Source organism: Schistocerca gregaria, chromosome 7, assembly GCF_023897955.1.
Source record: "Schistocerca gregaria isolate iqSchGreg1 chromosome 7, iqSchGreg1.2, whole genome shotgun sequence".
Lineage (NCBI taxonomy): Eukaryota > Metazoa > Arthropoda > Insecta > Orthoptera > Acrididae > Schistocerca > Schistocerca gregaria.
Genome location: NC_064926.1, coordinates 305,130,929 through 305,151,542, shown reverse-complemented (window position 1 = coordinate 305,151,542; position 20,614 = coordinate 305,130,929).

Sequence of the window (20,614 nt, the reverse complement as noted above, 5' to 3'; positions counted from 1 at the left end):
AAAATGGTAAGCAACAGTATTCACTGTAAGAGAAAGATGCTTTCGTAAAGGTTCAAAACACGATTTAGAGTGGAAAATTGTTGTCCATACATATACACAGAGAATAAAGTGCCAGGGAAAATACTGAGAGTCCTTACTTTAAGCAAAATGCCAATGGACTTGGGAGGCAGTGTTTGCAGAGCATGAGCAGCGCGAAGTTCTGACAGATACAGAAATAATGCGCCAGGGTTAACGTGGCGGCAGTATACTTAAAGCTATCAACTACAAGGTAACCATATAATACGGATTCTTCAGCAGTTTTTCAAGGTTCTTTGCGGTTCGGTCCCACTAATTTGGTATATTCGAAACCTTTGGAACGACAGATTTTTTTTTAAATTTTACCCATGAGAAATAATTTTTGAAAGCCTGCGACTGGTAAAGCAGTGGATTTTTAACTTTTTATGCTACCGATATTTATATTGCATGGCGCGTATCAGAAAACAGTCCCCATTTTCAAGTGCGTTTTTCGTGTATTATGTCATTTATTCGTGATGTTTTCAATTAGTAAGGTTCTGCATTGTACAGTTGTCTTTACTGTAATATATAAAAACACGCGTAGTTCTTATTAATGCTGTATCTAATGAAGAGTTAATAGCAAATTTGAAAAGACCCTCTACTTAATGTTTTCTTGTGGTTCATTTGTGCAGAAACTCACACATATTAAACATCACACACAATGTTTTGTGCACAGTACACAATAAAAACAGTAAACGCACAAAACAAAATAGCTATAAAGATATTCTTACAACCACTCGACAGAGATAAAGCCATAGGTCTTCCACTGAATATGATATATTATTCTTCCGTGCTGAGGGTGTTTATCTTTATAATCTGGATCATGTTTAAAATGCTTATTTCTATGTACGCCTATTCTCATTTAAATATACTATCGAAAGATCTGAAGAAATTCACCGATTCTCTTTCCAGTTTTTCATTTAATATTATGTCTTCATATTTTTTGTGATGTGAATATATATCTCCAGTTCTTCCAACAGATCTGTTTCATCACCTTTATTTAATCGGTTGTGTACTTTCTTACTTCGCTCTTGTTTTTCAAAGGGTGTCCTGAATTGTGTATGTATGTGGCTATCGGTTACGTCGTGTGTCTATTGCACGTGTAGGCTTTTAATGTTCTGTATACCTGGTTGGAAATAGCGGCCTGTTTGTCCGAGGTAGAATGTTCCATCTTATGTCTTTCCAACTTTTTATTACTGTACGTTTGTTGTTTTCATTCTATACTGTGCACAGAAAATTGTATGTGACGTTCAAAATATCCGCGTTTGTGCTCAAGTGGACTATAAAAAAACCGTAAATAGAAGTTCAATCCGAATTCGCCAATAATTCTTCAAAAAGATCGATCATTAATTAAAAATTTCGCGTGTTTGTGCACATTGTAGTACGGACAACAGAAAAATGCAGCACCACACGTTTCGAAAACATCACGAATAGCCGGCCGCGGTGGTCTCGCGGTTCTAGACGCGCTGTCCGGAACCGTGGGACTGCTACGGTCGCAGGTTCGAATCCTGCCTCGGGCATGGATGTGTGTGATGTCCTTAGGTTAGTTAGGTTTAAGTAGTTCTAAGTTCTAGGGGACTAATGACCACAGCAGTTGAGTCCCATAGTGCTCAGAGCCATTTGAACCATCACGAATAAATGGCACAGAACACGCAAAACACACTTGAAAATGGGAATTATTTTTAGAAACGCGTCGTGCAAAATATAAACAAAGTAAAGTCGTGACCGGTAGTAGAAAACACTATTTTACACAGAAATTCGTATAAGGGAGTGGGCGAAAAGTGAGTGGGCCCACTAGAAACTCAGACATCTTTCAAATCGAACTGGTACGTCCTGTGCATACAAGGAAAAAATTCGAAACTGCAGGGAAGCAAGGCCTGGTATTATTTTCTCACCAATGCTATAAAAGCCTACGAAACAAAGAGGGTTAATAAAGAGTGGCAAGGCACGTTCTGCATGAAAGAGGATGTGAATACTGTACGGATTTGGTGTCAATGGAAGACAATGCATCGGGTTTGCGGACACTCTCATTGTTGTGGTCGGGAAGTCCCTTCACTGGACAGTGGCGTACACAGGTATATAGGAGGGTAGGGTGGGGGAGTGAAAAGGGGGGGGGGAGTGCGCCATTGTTTACGCGCGTGCGTGGTGGGCCGTGCGTGTGACGAGACTACAGCGCAGGCTCCTGACTCATGCGGACCTCCCGGAAGTGTGTATATGGAGACGCAGACTGCGTCATCCAGTCCCGTATCGGCCGGTGGCAAGGCGTGACAGGAAGGGCGTTCCATTTACGGCACCGCCCATGTCCACCTTGTTCCCTGGGGCAAGTCTGTCAATCGGCCTACTTGGCCATCTCTATAACTCCCTCGGAGAGAGAATAAATCTTGTGCTTGCACTCTGTGCACGACATTAGGGAACTTGCATAGTTCGTTTAAGGTAGATTCACATTTGACGGAACACAGATACATAGCAAGAGATAGATAGTCATGATTGAGAACGTGCCTGCAATACCTCAAGCAAGCTGTAATGAAAAGGATGACACTCTGCTGAAAAAATCTTCACCACCAAGAGCACTTGCCTCAATGTATCAAATCTACTGTGGGGTCCATCCGTTGATTGGAAGAGCCAAGGAAAAAGAAATCTAGACTGGCCTTTGGGGGATGAGGTGTGTCCTCAGAAAAAGGCTCAGAAACCGAAAATCACGTGTAAGATTTTCTGTAAGGAACATTCATTTTTAGTTTGTGAAGAATGTATCGACAATAATTCTTATTAGTTATAAAAAACAAAATCTCCAATAACACTGTCTTCGTGGGATTTAATTTTTGTCATTAGATGAAGGCATGTGGTAACGTCATAAAACTCTGTTCGTGTACATCTGGGTGATACAGAAAATAGAGAAAAGGGAAGGCACACATTTCTCATGGCAGCTGGATAAAAAACTTCTTCCCCATGTTTCTGTCCTCCTCTTCCTTCCCCACTCTTTATTCACCTCTACCTTCTTCCCCCCCCCCCCCCCCCCTCTCTGTCTATCATATCCTCCTTACACCCCTCTGTCCATCTCTTTTCCCTCCCTGACATTCATCCTTGTTTATTGTCATTGGTAATTCACAATCTGCAGTAGTACGCTAACCAAAAGCCGATAATGCAGAAATATAAATTTCCTGTTTTTGTGAAATCCGTCAGCGTGGAACAAATAAGCACATTGAAGTGTAAACAGTATTTATGGGAGAAACAATTTGTGTAATGGTTTAAATGGCCCACTATCGTGGTTAAACCTGGTTACGACAAAGGAATCAAAACCGCACATTTTTGCAGCACAGCATTTTCTTTCTCACAGTTGGTTTTATTGGAAACCCTACACATTCTTGTTGTTTACCCTTTATATGTTACAAATATATTTAGATATTACACACATTAAGAAATATATATCCTACAGTACAGCTGAATGTTAATATGAGTATCGTGTAAAATTTTAAGTAAATCTGTAAAGAGCGTTTCCAGATTTTTGGTAACAATTTTCCCATTATATATTACTTGTATATTAATACGATTGATTCATATTAAAATATATTCTCTGTGTCCATCCGAATGTTTATTAGAGAATCGTGTAAAAATTATAATTGATTCGTTTAAGAGCTATGCGTGATTTTTGATATATTCTGTGCACCATACGAATAAACATGGTGCAAATTTCGCGCCTTGTATTCTTCCGCGTTTGCTTGAATCTCATCGGATTTCGTTTCACGTAGAGCAGAAGCCGAGCTCTTCCCAGTACAGCCAAGTACACTCATAAGGATACGTTTTATGCTGTGTTACACGCACATGACTGAGCGATAATGTGCGGGACAACAGATTTATCGGTGCTTGCAGTACAGACGTGAAACGAGACGGCAAGACGTAGTATTGTAATCGCAAACAAGAGTGATGAAAATTCGTAACTTAAACACAGCGTAATTTTTCTGAGCTAGACACATGTGATGTAAAAGTGTAGTGCAGTGATTTCACCGTACTGTTGAATACTGAAGCCAGTGAAAGTATTAGTTACAGTCAGTCGTCTGGTACTATCTTAGCTCCTTCCTTATCCGAATCCGAGAAACACATTTCAGCATTGGAACTGCCATCTGCTATGTCGATAATGAGTCGATCAACTATAGAATCCACGAAGCCACCCACGCCCCACATTTTCTCCTCTTCTTTTAAGACGTGTCATTCTATACCCCGCCAACGTTCGGCAGTGACGTGAAAAAGCTGCGTGCGTTAGATCCAGTGTGTTTGGCAGCTTAACAGTCCTGTTATTTCTCGGGCCAAATCCCTTAACTTGGATCCAGATCAGTTCTACTGGGTTCATCACGTAATGGTACAGTGGCAAATGTAAAAATGCAGCACTAATATGGTGTACTCGATGCTGTGAAAATGATTTTTTCATGTTCCTACGACACAACTGTGGTATAAAACAATGGATTCAAATGGCTCTGAGAATTATGGGACTTAACATCTAAGATCATAAGTCCCCTAGAACTTAGATCTACTTAAACCTAACTAACCTAAGGACAACACACAACACCCAGCCGTCACGAGGCAGAGAAAATCCCTGACGCCGCCGGTAATCGAACCCGGGAACCCGGGCGTGAGAAGCGAGAACGCTACCGCACGACCACGAGATGCGGCCAAAACAAAGGACATAGTTCAAATAAAGAGTATTTAGTTTTTCATTTTTGCCTTAAAAAGTTAAATTGTTATGTTCTCTTAATTTAAGCAACATTTGTTAACAGTCTTTCAGAAAATATCGATAATTGAGAATCTATATTTGAAATGAAAACAAGAATTTCGTGTGCAATATGTAATTAAAAACAAGAAGACGTGCGTTATTCATGAAAAATGATGATGAATTTTACTGTTACAAGATGTAGGTAATTCAAATTGAACGAGAGAAACATTGACTTAGGCGAGATGTGCACCAGCGAACCATGTGCTGCAATGAGTCATTTAGCTATTACGCTACCGTTTCCGCTGTACACTAACTTACATTTTCGTTGCAACTGTATCTAATACAGTCCCTCGGAAAACTTCAAAGCCGATTATCTCTGTAAATTTATGACAAACATTAAGAACAAGCCATTTCTCGGCACTTTTTAATCGTGTTCTACTCGCCTAGGCCATTTTCATACTGCGTATTAACAGCGCGAGAATCAGAGCACCACGGTGCAGAGGCTGTGACTATACACAATTTTTTAAATAAAAACTACATAACCAAAGCGTAATTAAGAAAAACGTTGATGGCTGTTAATAAATTTGAATATCTTAAAGTTTCATTTAACTTAACTTAAGTACTCATGTACCTAATACATAAGTAGGACCTATTTCCAAGAGCCCAACAACACCAGTGCACGTGTGCTACGGATTCTGGCTAATCATCGCGTTTGTGCTTGTTTACATCAGGTTTATTCTTATGATGAACAGAGTATAGCATTACACATTTATTTACATGTTATAATTTTTTTTAAATAAGTGCATAGAAACACGAGCGTATTCGCATGCAACGTTGTGTCAAAATTTCATGTCAATCGACCATGTACTTTTCGAGTTCTGCGAATACAAACAAACGTGGGCTGAATTTTCTTACAGAGGATATGTATAAATTAGGTATACAAAATTAACCTTTAATTGTGAAAAAGGTAAATAACTTACAGAAATCTTTGATACAGCACTGAATACTGTATATACTCAGATTTTATTTACAAATGTTCATTGTGGTTACATTTTGTAACACGACAAATGTCCCATCTGTAATGGGTTTCCTGCCAAATACTATGGAGCAAGTCTTGACATATGGCTGCAACTGCTTGCGTTAGCGGTTGTCGCAGCAAGTCAACGTTTCCCGTAAGCGGAGGAACAAACACTGTCTTTAATGTAATCCGATACGCAAAAATTGACTGGGGTCAAATCGGGTGATCGTGGTAGCCAAGATGTTGTTGTACCATGCGCACTCCCGGCCGACACATTCCTACAAAGATACATGACAGCTTAACGATGATGACGTTGTAACACGCCATCTTGCTGGAAAATAAATTCTGTGACCATTTAATGTTGTAATCGAGGCTTTAGATGATGTTCAAGCACGTCCAGGTACGATATGGGAGTCGCCAGCTGACTGACCAGAAAAGAATGGACTGTACATCTTGTTACAGCTTACGCAGCCAGTTTCGGTGAAATGATTGTCCAAATTAATAACAGTTTTTCTCTGAGGTTGTGGCTTGGAGTTTTCAGTCCTGAAACTCCCTGATAATCCACAAGCCACCTTACTACACTACTGGCCATTAAAATGCTACACCAAAAAGAAATTCAGATGAAAACGGGTATTCATTGGACAAATATATTATACTAGAACTGACATGTGATTACATTTTCACGCAATTTGGGTGCATAGATCCTGAGAAATCAATACCCACAACGGCCTTGATACACCTGGGCATTGAGTCAAAAAAAGCTTGGATGCCGTGTACAGCCAGTGGCTCGGCCACCATTGACCAGACGTTTTCAATATGTGACAGATCTGGAGAATGTGCTGGCCAGGGCAGCAGTCGAACATTTTCTGTATCCAGAAAGGCCCGTACAGGACCTGCAACACGCGGGTTTCGCAGGGATCGAATGAAGGGTGGAGCCACGGATCGTAACACATCTGAAATGTGACGTCCACTGTTAAAAGTGCCGTCAATGCGAACAAGAGGTGACCGAGGCGTGTAACCAATGCCGCCCCATACCATCACGCCGGGTGATACGCCAGTATGGCTATGACAAATACTCGCTTCCAATGTGCGTTCACCACAATGTCGCCAAACACGGATGCAACCATCATGATGCTGTAAACAGAACCTGGATTCATCCAAAAAAAAATGACGTTCTGCCATTCGTGCACGCAGGTTCGTCGTTGAGTACACCATCGCAGGCGCTCCTGTCTGTGATGCAGCGTCAAGCGTAACCGCAGCCATGGTCTCCGAGCTGATAGTCCATGCTGCTGCAAACGTCGTCGAACTTCTCGTTGTCTTGCAAACGTCCCCTTCTGTAGACTCAGGGATTGAGACGTAGCTCCCTGCTAGTGATACGAGGCCGTTGGGATCTAACACGGCGTTCCGTATTACCCTCCTGAACCCACCGATTCCATATTCTGCTAACAGTCATTGGATCTCGAGCAACGCGAGCAGCAATGTCACGATACGATAAACCACAATCGCGATAGGCTACAATCCGACCTGTATCAAAGTTGGAAACGTGATGGTACGCATTTCTCCTCCTTACACGAGGCACCACAACAATGTTTCACCAGGCAACGCCGGTCAGCTGTTGTTTGTGTATGAGAAATCGGTTGGAAACTTTGCTCATGTGAGCACGTTGTAGGTGTCGCCACCGGCGCCAACCTTGTGTGAATGCTCTGAAAAGCTAATCATTTGTATATCATAGCATCTTCTTCCTGTCGGTTAAATTTTGCGTCTGTAGCACGTCATCTTCGTGGTGAAGCAATTTTAATGGCCAGTAGTGTATGCGTGATAGTATTGCTGGTAAGCCTCCATGAGAGCTAGAATCCCTCAAATTCTACATTAATGGTCTCCTCGCGTGATATACGCCGGAGGTAGTAATACGTATGTTGGTAACTCTTCTAGGAACGTACGATCTAGTGATTTTTAACAGTAAGCCAAGCCGTGATACAGAACGCCTGTCTTTCAGCGTCTGCCACCAGAGCTTGTTGAGCATCTTCGTGATTTTTTGACTAAATACGCCAATCTTCTTTGAATATTCTCTGTTTCCTCTTTCACCTCTGTCTGGCGCAGATACCAGCTGATGAGCAATATTCAAGTACTCTTTTTTTGTGTGTGTGTGGACAGCAGTGCCTGAGAATTTGTCCAAGTAATCTTAATCTGCCATCTGCCTTAGGTGCTGTTAGTTTTACGTGATCGTTCCACTTTAAATGACTTCACACGCGCACTCTTAGACATTTTATTTCTGCAATCGTGCAGTCATACAATAATGCCTATTTAGCGCAGTACGTTACATCTTTTTATGATGAGGGTCAGTTGCCACTCCTTGCACCAAACGTGGTGCCTCTGCTGCGTCTCCCCTTATTTCGCAACCATTATTCTACCTTTGTGATATCTCTGAACACATCAGCATCATTCGCGAAAAGCCTTATGAAATTTGCGGCGTTTTTCATTAGGTCATTTGTATAATTTGCAAAAAGTAATGGTCCAATAGCACTCCCTTCGGGTACGCTCTGTCGAGAATGTTCTTCAACTAAAGAGGCCAGTTATCTGACTGACAAAAATAATTTATGTTTATAACGCATTGACATATGGGAAGCCTACACTATCGATAAATATGTAAATAAATATTCAGTAATTGTTTTCAGCAGTGAAAAAGTCAGCTTTATTGAAGGAGCCATATACAGTTGTGTTCGACATTGTTTGATACCCAAGAGAAACACAAATTGGAGAAGTTTATACTTATTGTTTAATGTGTCATTTTCTCTACCAAATAAACGGTGATGTTTTGAAATGTTTGGATGACACTCTTCCTATTGTTTCATTTATTACCATACATACTTCGTTAGATATCCTTTGTATAGTTTTCTTTGGCTATTAACAAATTTTATCGTTGCTAGTTCTTTAATTTTGATCCTATGTTCCAACTTCGTGTATTGTTCTAATGTGTGTGTGAAATCTTATGGGACTTAACTACTAAGGTCATCAGTCCCTAAGCTTACACACTACTCAACCTAAATTATCCTAAGGACAAACACACACACCCATGCCCGAGGGAGGACTCGAACCTCCGCCGGGATCAGCCGCAAAGTCCATGACTGCAGCGCCTGAGACCGCTCGGCTAATCCCGGGCGACTTTCTTGTACTACGGATGGAATCAAACAACTCTTCTTTCGCCGTCCGGTTCTGCGCTAAGCAAACTGACACTGTTTTGACGTTGGGTCTGATGTAAATACTCATGAGTGTGACAGCCACCAGCGATTGTTCTGCCATCGTGCAATCTTACAGTCACGGATCTTTCTGCCTATTTAGCGCAGTACGTTACATCTGATTACGTTGACGGTCAATTGCCACTCCTTGCACCATGCATCGACTCTCTGCAAGTCTTCCTTTATTTCGCAACCAATTTTCTTTCTTTGCGACCTCTCTGGATGCAACAGCATCATCCGCGGAAAGCCTTATGAAATTTTCGATGATTTCCATTGGGCCTATTTGTATAATTTGTGAAATGTAATTTTCCAGTAACACTCCCATGGGGTACGCTCGAAGGTTTCTCTCTATCGACAGTGCTCTTCAGCTAAAGAGGCCAGTTACCTGACAGACAAAAATGATTCATGTTTATAACACATTGACATAGGGAAAGCCTACACTGTCGATAAATAAGAGTTATTTTCAGTAATAGTTTTGTGCAGTGAAAAATTCAGCTTTATTGAAGGAGCAATATACAGCTGTGTTCGACATCATTGGGCACTTGCAACGGAAGAACACAGAGTGGATGAGGTACATAGACTCTTTTTTTTTAGTTTCTACGTACTGTGCAATGTGTCTTTTATGTCCAGGGTGATTCTAAAGTCACTACACATTTCAGTGATATAGTAAGTCAGTATACATTTCTGTGATATAGTAAGTCACTGTACATTTCAGTGATATAGTAACGGAATATTTGTTTCTTGCAGGCACTACGACTGAATGCTAACCTAAGAAGAACGAATCGCTGTTGTTTCTGCTCATCTTCGTTGAATGACGTATGAACAGGTGCGGACAGCCTTTTCCGGTCGATTCCGGAAAACATGCCCCACCAGGCTTCCTATAGTCAATAAATTCCAGCGTACTGGTAGTGTTGCAGATGAAGAACGCCCAGGGGGGGGGGGGGGGGGGGGGGGGCGGCGGCCATAGCGCCAGACACCGTGCAAAGTGTGCAGGATGCGATCACACGTAGCCCTTCCGCATCTACCAGGAGACTTAGTAGGGAGCTTGGTATTCCTTAAACCGCTGTATGGGGATTTCTTCGTTACAAGCTGCGTAAACGTGCGTACCATATCCAGGTCGTACATAAGCTTGAAGTGGAGGACTACGCACCCAGACAAGCTAAGTGTCATGACCCGCTAGAAGCTGTGAAAAATGATAATTTGATGCAAAATGCCTTGTTCAGTGATGAAGTTATATTTTATACCTGTGGACGTATGAACAGACACAGCAGCAGGATCTGGGCAGACGAACAACCAAGTGTGCTGCAGGAGTGGCAACGGTACACAGCAAAAGTGAGTGTGTGGTTATGGATAACGAGGTCAACATGTACGGGCCATTCTTCTTCGCAGAACAAACCGTTACTGGAACCACAAACTTAGATATGTTGGAACAGTTTTTGCAGCCCCAGCTGATATCTGATGGGATTATGGATACTATTGTTTTTCAACAGGATGATGCACCACCCCATTTTGCCCTCGTTGTTCGGGATTATGTGACTGAAGCATTTTCCGGCAGATGGATTGGTCGTGCCTCTCCACGGATGTGGGCACCCGCTCTCCTGACACCCTTAGACTTTTCTGCATGGGGGTTTATCAAGTCTAAGGTATACCACGTGAAGATCTGCAGCGCTGAACACTTAACACAGCGTATTCGAGCCGCAGCTGCTGAGATTACACCAGATATGCTTGGGCAGGTTTTTCGGTCTACAGTGGAGCGCTGGGGGGTGTGCCTACACATACAAGGTAATGACATTGAAATGTACTCAGATTATGTTCTATTGTAACATAAGTTGCAGTGCCATTACGTATTGTTTAATAAAATTTGTTTAAGTACAAAATGTATGGTGACTTTAGAATCACCCTCTATTTGTATGCATTTTCTCTATCAAATAAACGTCAATGTTTTGAAATGTTTGGATGACACTTTTCCTATTGTTTCACTTATCAATAGTTTCCCATACAAACTTCGTCAGATATCCATTGTGTAGTTTGCTTTGGCTATTAACAAATTTTATTATGGCTGGTTCTCTAATTCAGATACTATGTTCCAACTTCTTGTATTACGGATGGTGTCAAACAACCTCTCTTCCTCCATCCGGTATTGGGCTAAGCGAACTGACGCTGTTTTGACGTTACGACTGATGTAAGTGCTCCACCATTTGCCTAACGTTGACGCTGTTGCCGTTCCGCGGATGTCCAGTGTGAGTTGGATTTTACCCAAGCGACGACTTATTTGTCATCGCGAGGCTGAGTGTACTTCATTCTAGACCATAAGAACACAAAACAAAATTGGTGTTGTGTCTTTAGAAGTAGAACTCGGGACCCCTTAAACGGGTTAGGCAGTAACGAGGTACTCTCAAGTGCTATACGTCAGCGACATTGACACAGTCCCTCAAAAGGCACCTTAATCCACTGGTTTTTCCACATTTTAGATACTGATGAGCGGTTAGCTGATGCTACGAGGGACGTTCCGAAAGTCAGTCTCGTCACTGTTTTTCACATGGAAACTTTATTTCCAGAAACATATACCTTGTGGCTTACATTATTTTTTGACATAGTGGTCACGTACACTGAGACATTTGTCGTAGCGTGCAATCAGTTTGAAGAAATCATTCCGGTAAAACTCGGTGCCCTGCGATGCAAGGAATTATCGCACAGCCCTGCTGCTCCATCTCAGCATTGCTTTGGAGGTGACGTGCCGAGAGTGCGGCTTTCAATGAACTTCGACCTTTAGCCTACAAATTCTGCCTTTCTTCTCTGAACATGCAACCCCAGCTACCAGCCATCAGACGAGACATAATCTCTTCACCATACAAAGTCTGTAGGCGTTCACGGATAACCGTCATACAATTCCCACATGTCCATTCACACCGGATCAACAGCACGAACTTCCATTGGCGATCACGTTGTCAGTAAATGTACGTCTGTCATCGTGATGCGAACTAGAATAACCTCGGGCACGTCGGTCTGCTGCTACTCTCTCTTCTTCGACGCTCTGCGCATGCGTCATGCGTCCTCTGTTGACGCCTCTTCCGTCATTTAACCAACAGCGGGTGTGGATTCATAAGGTGCTTGTTTGTGCCACCTCGTGTACCACGTTCTCATTCAAAAACATAACGCAACTTATTTTCGCAAAGTCCCTCGTAAATAATCGAGTGTTCGCAATATCTGAGAGACTCGTCGACGACTTCATTAGAGAGGAAGCACTACCTTGTAGAGATGGATAATCGTAGTGGGAACGAGTCCAGCATTCGTTTTGATTGGTTTAAGGAAACTGAGGAACATCTGGCCAGTGGGGAGTTGACTCTTTATGTTCACACTATGTAGTACACAAAAGGAAGGCTTCTGAAGACAAGACCTTTCTCCTTCGATGGGTTACGTAACACGGTGTTGGCATCAACTACTGAGAAGCTGATGTGAGAGCACCTGTCCGTTTCTCCCACTCGTGTCGGGTAACGGGTGTCTCATGGTCACGACTGGAACACGTCCAGTGCAACACTAACCAGTGCTCTCTCATAGTTGATGCCAAGGCCGTGTGTGCTACGTGAGCGCTGATTTCTTTTATGCTTTTTACTTAACACGCAGAACAGCTTATCCTAAAGAGAGCGCAGACGTCAGGCGGTAGAACCTTTCCGTAAACGGCTCCCCAAAGGATGTCATATTCGTTTCCCAAGATGGAGGAGGGAGTAAGGTTGTTTCAGAAAAAGTAAACGCGCCAGAGAAGCAGTTCTTGTTCTGAGCAATGGGCGCATCAGTAAAGAGAAATCAGGAAAGATAAAAGCCATTATGACCGTAGAGACTTTGAAAGTGTTGTTGGAAACGAAAGCATGGGCTTGTAGTCCAGAAAATGACAATTCCAAGTGTAAGATATTTAGAAATGAATTTCTATTAATCATTAACAACTTCTTCCTCAGGAAAACGAGGCTACAAAAAACCGAATAAAGGTAAAAAAAGTAGAAGATGAAGAACGATTACTCGTGAGTCAAAACATTATCACCACAGCTCATCGCAGGACTGAATACGACCTAGTGGCATTGCGGCCAAGTAACGGAGCAAGAAAAGTGTATAAGTGGAACAGAGAATATGGCGAACCATTCTAGTGACGATACGGGAGCAGATGGGAAAATCTGTCTCATGCAAAGCTTTGACAAAGGGCAGATTTCATGAAGCGTTTATTAACAAAACTGTCACAATTGCAGTATATATGTTGGGCGACTCGTTTCAAACCATCCGGTTCATCCTGAAGCCTGACCTGCTGAGGGTGCGCTTACGACAAGATCAGTCACTTTTAGTGAAGCCTCAGTAGGTCAGTCTTGAGAATGAACAGCTGGTTTGAAACTAGTGGCCAACATTTGTAATGCAACTGTGACATGTTTTTTAATAAACGATTTAAGATATACTCGTATTAAAAAAAGGTTGCAGCTCCTGTATCAGTTATTGTTGACTCTGAGAAAAAGAGAAGGTTGTTATAACCTGGCGCCTGGGAGCTATCATTTCGGAAACGGCAAAACTGGTTAGCTGGCCGCATGCTATTGCCGCTCTGTAGAAAAGGAGAGACGTCCATTTGAGGAAGATCTGACTACAAAAGCACAATGCTGGTGCAAGCATAAATTCTTCGGAGCACACCGTTTTGCAAACACTGTTCAACAAGTGTCCCTACAGCAGACAACTCATACGTGTTCACATATACTGAAGCAAAAAAAAATGGTAAAATCAAATATAATTAATGTAGAGTAATAACATTTCGGGAATACATTTCTCTAGGTAACATATTTGAGTGATTAACATTGCAAGAGCATAGATTAATGTAAGCACGAAATAAGCCACAACTAATGTACAGTGTTGGACCAGTACATTCATAGCCGATGCAACCGCCACAACGTTAAATGCAAGCATGCAAATGTGCATATATCGCACAGGTGCCGGAAGTCAGTTTGTGCAATGGAGTTCCACGCCTGTTGCACTTGGTAGGTCAATACAGGGACGGTTAATGCCGGTTTGTGGACGACGCTGGATTTGTCGTCCCATATGGGATCGTCTGGAGACCGATCTGGTGAGCGAGCAGGCCAAGGCTACAGGTTGACACTCTCTAGAGCACATTGGGTAATTACAGCGGTAAGTGGACGAGCGTTTTCCTGTTCATGAATGGCAGCACAACAGGTCTAATCACCAGATTGACGTACAAATTTGCAGTCAGGCTGCATGGAATAACCGCGAAAAATGTTCCTGCTGTCATACAAAAACGCACCCCAACTTCAGATGAGGGTCGAGTGGCTCCAGCACGCAGAGATGTTGGGTGCAGTTCCTCAACTAGTCTTCTTCTAGCCAAGACACGCCCATCACTGGCACCGAGGCAGAACCAACTTTCATCAGAAAACACAACAGACTTCAACCCTTCTCTCCAATCAGCGAACTGAAGAACTGAAGTCGCAAATGGTGGTGGTTTGGGATCAGTGGAAGTACGCTACTGGGCGTCTGGCTCGGAGCTGTCCTTGAAGTAACCGATTTGCAGCAGTTCGTTGCGTCATTGTGGTGCCAACTGCTGGTCAGAATAATGATGCAGATGGATACGATGCTCTCGAGCCATACGCCGAACAAGATAGTCTTCCCTCTCGGTAGTCCCGCGTGGGCATCTGGAACACGGTCTTCTTGCGACCGTACGCTCTCGTGACCACCGCTACCAGCAACCATGTACAGTGGCTAAATTCCGTCCAAGTCTTTCTGCAATATCGCGGAACGAACAACGAGCTTCTCGTAGCCCAATTACACGATCTCGTTCAAACTCATCGAGGTGCTGGTAACTGCTTGTTTGTCATTTTAAAGGCATTCTGCAAATGGTTCAAATGGCTCTAAACACAATGGGACTTAACATATGAGGTCATCAGTCCCTTAGACGTAGAACTACTTAAACCTAATTAAACTTAAGGACATCACACACAGCCATGCCCGAGGCAGGGTTCGAACCTGCGACCGTAGCAGCACCGCGGTTCCGCACTGAAGCGCGTAGAGCCGCTCGGCCACAGCAGCCGGCAAAGGCATTCTTGATTAACATCAACTCACCATGCCCAGTCTCGAAAGTAACTAACGCTCATGACCATTACAGAGAGTATTTAAAGCAAACATTACTTGCATCGTCATAGTTATGCTACATGCGCTAAATTTTAATAGACATCATGTTTCAGACGTGGAAACACGTTTACCAACTTTCGTTTATGTCGTACAACTCCTTCATGCTGCTGCGATTTTTTTCCGTCAGTGTGTTTTCCCAACGGCATGGTCATTTACGATTGCAGTGGTAATGCTCGAAATCTGCACCGCGTCACGGGCGCAAGCCGTGTTATGTTATGGGGGACATTTATCTGGGTTTCCATGGGACTTGTAATAGTACAGCTGAGGACTACATGATCATTATTTCGACCACCTGCAGTCCTTCATGCCTGATGTCTTCCCCGACGGCGATATCATCCTGTAGCAGAATAGTTGTCCGTTTCACCAGGCCAGAATCATTCTATAGCAGCTTGAGGAGCAGGACAGTAAATACACCTAGATATCCTAGCCACGAAATTCACCTCATCTAAGGCCGATCGAACTCTGATTTACGCTCGAAAACAACCAGCTCGTAATGTACGGGAATTGCGTTACTTGCGTGTAGATATGTGGTGATAGATACATCGGGAAACTTGTCGCAATCTTTGCCGCGCAGAATCGCTGCCATTTTGTTTTTCAAGGGTGGACCAACAGGCTATTAAGTACTGGGTGGTTGTAATTAAAGCGCAGCTACTGACGGAGGTCCAGTGTGGGCTATAAATTAATTATAGTATGCCTGCAAAACGTGGTAGATACACTAGTGCTCTAATGCGGAACCGATTTATGGTGGAAAGAAATTAGTTTCAGTTTTGGCCAGTAGGAGCAAATCTGACACTGTACAGCATCTCGTCGACGTCTCCAGTGCCCACACTGAACAAACTGCGTAAGCAGCGATTAATAATAAGACCATCATTATAACTTTCTCACATGTTTCATTTCTTCTGCTCACGTCCATTCATAATCCGTTACGTATGGAAATACGTCTTTCTTCCATTCACACCACCAGATTTGCTTCTGGTGGGCAAAGTTGGAACTAATTTTTTCCAGCGTACGAGTAAAACGGTTCCTCGTTAACGCATTTGTGTCTACCACGTCTGGCTTCCATACGTTAATCACAGCCCGCACTGAACCTCTGTGAGTAGCTCCACTTTAATTGTAACCATCCAATAACTGGTTATAATGTTTTGGCTACTGAGTGTAAATCCGTGTTCAGCACTACGTAAAGGACGCTACAGCTTGGAGTCACTATTGTATACCGAAGACGCAAGGAATGGAGTGAAAGGAAATTTCATAACTGGAAGATTAGATCAGTGTACAGGACGGATACTCGTTACCGGGCACAACACTCAACCTACCTTCGCAATTCTATTTTGTAATATCTCTCTCCTACTCTGCGAATTCCACCCGCTGAGCTAGTTCTCTCGAGGACTCAAAAGGCGGAAAAAGCTGCTGCCGACACCCTGTAAGATCTCGAGAACTGCGCGTGTGTGACACATGGATGGAACACAGACGAAACTTCCTATTGTACATGTCATGAAAGAATGTTCAGTACAATGGCGAAAAACGGGACGTCGATAAAGTAAGAAATAAAAAAAAACATAGTTGTTGGGGAATACAGATGATGAAATTTTGGGCCGAATTTCAAGATGGAAGTAGTAATGATCTAGTTACTGTAGGCTGCAGCTCTGAGTCTTAACAGTCTGTTAAGCTTATACATTACGGATGTTTAAGAATCCGTGACTGCTTATTCAGTGTAAACACATAAAATTGAAACCAATCACAAATGACTGGTTGCAGTTTTATGTATTTACATTAACAGTCTGTGTTTTTATTGGTGAATTTAGAAGTCAGCTACAGTACCCAGCGGTTAATTGTATTTGCTCATGCAGTCTTTCCACCACTGTGAAATTCTGGTAGTGTGTTTGGGACATTTGTGAATTGCAGAAGAAATAGGTATGCTGGAAAATTGTAGTTTACACGGACTAGAAAGATGGAGCACACTGGACAATTTGAACTTGGCCAGGGTAGGTCAAGACATCAAAGGATGGTGGTTACCTAACCCTGTTACCTAACCCTGCTGCCAATAGAATATCAACAGCATTGCACCATGCACCATCAGTATTACTATATGGAGCATAGGGATGCTGATCACTAAGTACGGGCTAATACATCTGGTACTCAAATGGGTAAAGATCAACGAGGCTTGCACCGTATGTGTACAATAATAACAACTGCCGCAGGACGACCTCGAGAAGGAGTTAAACAACGGAACAGTGAGGAGGGAAGCTCCTCAGATTTTCCAGATTGAGAAGGACGTGATGAAGAGTCGAAATGGGATGATGATGAGTAAATTAATGAATGATTTAAGTTTTCAGTTAGAGTGCTAAGTTAAAGAAATTAGTCAGCGGAACCCATATGGTAATGCGAAGGCTCGAGCGCTGCCGTCAGGTGCAGGATCGTTTGGTAGTAGTTTAATACAGGCCCGCACTTAGATGTAGTGTAACCGCACAGTCAACACTTTGAGCAATTCCAGCAGTCCTGATCATTGTAGGGACGGTTTAAGGATAGAGAGTCGTGTGGTGGTACGTTTCTTCCTAATCTTTTACTCTCACTCCAGTCTTCTTGCCTTCATTCTTTTCTACATTTCTCCCTTAATTCAGTCGGAAAGACTGTCATAGATCCCAAGGCTTACACACTACTTAAACTAACTTACGCTAAGAACAACGCACATACACCCATGCCCGAGGGAGGACTCGAACCTCCGACGGGGAAGAGGGGGGGGGGCTGTGACAAGGCGCCCAAGGCCGCTCGGCTACCCCGCATGGCTTGTATACATTAATATTACATATACAATGTCAAACCGAAATGTAAATAAATAAATATATTGTGGAATACTATTTATACCACGTGGAAAGCTACTTTGCAAAAAAATTTCTTATTGAAATGAAATAAGGAAACGTTTCCGATGAAGGTTAATACAATAAGAAACAGTCGAGCGAGAATGATGGAGTACTGAAAATATAGAAAAAAATCGACATTTGATAAAGAAAAAGATGTATTGGGATTTAGAGTATTTGTGTACAACATAATCTACAACATGGTTTTATAGAGCAAGAAAGCAATGTAGCTTATTTTATATGCAGATATTACAAGTATAATCTTCCGTCTCCACGAAATTTATTTGTAATTGCGGAATTTTTCTAACGTTAGCTGCATTACGTATGAAGATATTACCTATTGGCAACACAAGCAAAGTAGTCCATATGCCATACTCTCTACGACTCCGTCGCTCCCAACTTTGCTTGGATCCCCGCCACAGTGTTTCAAGGAGACAAACGTATTCAACGTTATTATAACAATTGTCAATATGAATGTCAAAGCTTGTAATACTTATTTTTTAACAATGGTGCAAGATACATATATTGGCAACGATATTCCAGCTAAACTAAATTTACGAAATTTATTCGCAATCGCGGAATCTTTGTGACATTAACTGCATTAGGTTAGGAGATATTACCTACTTGGCGACACATGAAAATTTGTGCTGGACCGGGATTCAAATCCGTATTTCTCGCTTGCGGCGGGAATCCAAGTAAAATAGTAAGTCCCTATGGGATTGGTTGGTTGGTTTGTGGCGGTTGAAGGGACCAGACTACAAAGGCCATCGGTCCCTCCCTATGGGATCAAACTGCTGAGGTCATCGGTCGAATCCAAGTAAATCTGGAAGCGATGAGATCGTAGGCAGTATGACATATGGAAGTTTGGTTCGATGCTGGAGGTGTGTTGAATAGCCGTAGTGTTTAAAGTGTCATTAGCGACGAACAGGAAATCGGGATTCGAGTCCCACACCAGCGTAAAGTTTCACACATTTTCAGTAAACTGTAGAACTGTTGTGATTTTTTGAATCTTTCCTCTGTTATTACTTACAGAAACACAGTATTTAACAGAATACATTTGATAATTCTTATTTGTACCGTATTCAGTCACCCAATGGACGTTGGGGTAATATGGCTCACAACAGCTCGACATTGGACTTGTCATATAACCTCACAGTATTATATGTTTATTTTTTATTACAAGTAAATGGTTGTAAAGGTAGTAACAGATGTAGAAACAAAAACAGAGAAGAGCAACACTCCACAATTTTGACGCCTACGCCATACAAAAAATTCTGGTAATTATGATAATTAAAGAAAAGATAAATGTGCGAAGATCGTTAAGCAACAAAAAATTGAGAAAAACAAAGCACATCCCACTAGGATAGAAAGAACAAAATATAAAAAAAAAGGCCACTTGAATTTTCATCATCTGAATGTAACCAACTTGTGCGACGGCAGTCATCTAGAAGATACTGATGCTGAACTGAAACAAGACGTTTGTTCGGTGAGTGATGAATTTCGAAAACACGGAGTAATTTGATACAGATGCGTAGACGAGGTGGAATCCAAAATTTTCCGGACTGTTGCTGCCATCTGGAAAGTAGTAATAGTAGATCTTTGCACCGCCAGGTGGCGAGAGCTGCATATCTGATGAGTCGGTGAGTGGCATTCAGCTGGAAGGACGTGCTGCATGTTTACAGTGATTTCCGTAATACTCTGTGTTTGGTGTAAGGTGATTTTACGATGGATCCGCGAACAGAACAGAGCGTGTGTATCAAATACTGTGTGAATCTCGGGAAAACTGCTACGGAGACCCTTGCAATGATTCAACTGGATTTATGGTTATGACCCAGAGACAAATCAACATTCGTCCGAGTGGAACAGCCCGGGCTCTCCAAGACCCAAAAAAGCGAGACAGGTAAAGAGCAAAGTGAAGTGCCTGATCATTCTTTTCTTTAATATCAAGGGAATTGTGCACAAAGAATTCGTCCCACCCAACCAAACAGTGAATTCCGCGTACTAATGTGTCGTTTTGCGACGGTTCCGTGAAAACGTGCGGTGACGACGGCTTTAACTTTGGCGTCAAGGGAACTGGCTGCTGCATCACAACAACGCGCCCTGTCACACGTCAAAAAACAACTTGGTGGCTGTACCACACCCACCGTACACGCCACGTCTGGCACCTTGCGACTTCGATCTATTCCCAAAACTGAAAGTTGAAAAGGTGTCGGTTCGACACTCTAGAGAGGATTCAAGAAGCATCGCTGGCGGTGATAAACACTCTGAAACAGCGGGACTTCCAGAAAACGTTCGACCAGTGATAGAAATGTTGGGAACGGCGTGAACGTGCGGATGGGAACTATTTCGAGGGTGATGGTGACCAATAGTCCAAAGGTAAGGTTTTCAACAGATGGCAGCACCAGTCCCGAGTTTTGGATAGCACCTCCTAATGGAGCCCTTCAAAATACAGTGGAGGCAACAGTCCACATAATTATTTACGTGATAATATGTTTAAGCAAATAGCGAAGATCTCAAATTTTGACTGAAGTTGTTCAAAATGTAGCATGTAATTATTTCATTTACTTATAATATTTAT